General features: G+C 38.9%; 1 pseudogene; it reads left to right on the plus strand.

Moving 5' to 3' along the window:
* The first annotated feature begins 515 nt into the window (after window positions 1-515).
* On the plus strand, window positions 516-1,234 carry LOC118929742 (swi5-dependent recombination DNA repair protein 1 homolog; annotated as a pseudogene).
* Window positions 1,235-1,870: the final 636 nt, after the last annotated feature.

Consider the following 1,870-nt stretch of genomic DNA (forward strand, 5'->3'; position numbering starts at 1 on the left):
ATAGTGTCCCCCCAAACCATTCAGAACCTCAGAATGTTACTTTATTTGGAATAGGGTCTTTACAGATGTGATTAAAGTAAAGTTCAAGATCATCTTGGATTAAGGTCAGCCTTAAAAGAGATGGAAAAGAAGAAGAACATCTACACAATGAAAAAAGTGATGTGAATATAATGGCAGGGTTTGGAGTATGCATCCACAAGCCAAAAAATGCCACAGATTGAGGGCCACCACCAGAAGCTGAGAGAGAAAGGAAGGGAGTGGATTCTCCCTCAGAGCCTCCAGAAGAAGCCAACCCTGGTAACACCTTGATTTGACATCTCCGGCCTGCAGAAACATATTCTGTTATTTTAAGCCTCCCAGTTTGCATTCATTTGTCATGGCAGGGCTGGGGCACTAATATAGGAATGACCCTGCAAGGCCCTATCTCTGGGATGGTGGCTAGGGTGCGCAGGTCTGAGAGCTGAACTTCCTGGGGAGGTGGGGAGCATTTTCTGTGGAGGTGAGCAGAGCTCTCTCTCTGTGAGGTAAACCAAGATTTCACTTTCAAGATGGAAAATCCATCAGACTCAGCTATGATGTTACTGAGCACTAAAAGACCTGTGCCTATCCACCTTCTCCCTGGACAAACAGTTCAACAAAACAACCTGTGTGTGCAACACTTAGAGAACAATCAAGGAAGACAAGGTCCTCATTCGGTTCCTGTTGCAGTGTGACAAATATCTGACAGCAAGAATGAAGAAAATGATCAGAACTTTTCAGAGAAACCAGCATCTTCAATACAAGAAAACTGTTTGAGTATCAAGAATATTGTAAACACATAGAGAGTGAATTTCAAGAAAGGACATATTTGAAAAATAGCATCAAGAATATCAATGAACATTAAGTCAATCACTTGACACAGGATCATGCAGTGATCTCCAAAATGATTTTGTGAATATCTTCCCAAACCAGGAATAAATGGGAAAAAACCCGCAAAATTGGTGATGCAGAATCAGGAGAAAAAAGCCTTTCTTCAGAGACTAAAATTAGGCAAAATGTATAGACCACAAAGAATGACCTCAGTTGCTAATTAAGAAGTGGAGAAGATGTAGGCAGCCATTGCTTAATTAAGTTGCAGTCAGTTACATCTGAGAAGAAAAAATTCAGCCTTTCTTAGCTGATAGACCGACCACTCTGGATAGATGATCGACTCCTACATTTTCATACAAATAAAGAAGAATTTACAGGTGTTTAATTCACAATATTTTCTACAGAATATTTTTGAGAATGACAAGTTAATTAAAAGATACTTATACACTTTAAAGGGAAGATATAAACTATTAGGGCTTAGAGAAGGTATCCTACTAAACATCAACTGAAGCCACTATGTTCTATAAATATAAACTAAATTCTGAAATTAAAATTTGGTATTTTGGGTAAATTTGCCAAGGAAAGCAGTTAAAAAAATGATTTAAAAAATCGTGTTTAAAAAAACAATTTGGGCAATTCTGGAAGTCACTTTTAATGAGTTGATTTAATGACTGTTGTAAAAAGTTTTATGTTAAATGTTAAAAAATAGTCATAGCTGGTGAACGTCTAGACTGAAACGAGTCTAAAATTCCTGCCTCTCTCCTAAGTTTATGATTGTTGTTTCCGATTTTAGTGCGTATTTCCATCTAGATGGTCTAGCAGGTAATTAAACAGCTACGTGCAAAAATTTAAAATAACAACAACATACATGGAGACAAAAATTGGGGGCCACTGCACAAGCCAGAAGCTTTTGCTCACATCCTGCCCCAAAGCTGTGCCATATGTCCGACATCAGGCCCTTTGAGCATCTAACGTGATAGCTCCTCTGCAGTGGCCACCAGGGACTTCACAGCCAGCCTGC

Source organism: Manis pentadactyla, chromosome 3 (genome assembly GCF_030020395.1).
Source record: "Manis pentadactyla isolate mManPen7 chromosome 3, mManPen7.hap1, whole genome shotgun sequence".
In the NCBI taxonomy this organism is placed as follows: Eukaryota; Metazoa; Chordata; class Mammalia; order Pholidota; family Manidae; genus Manis; species Manis pentadactyla.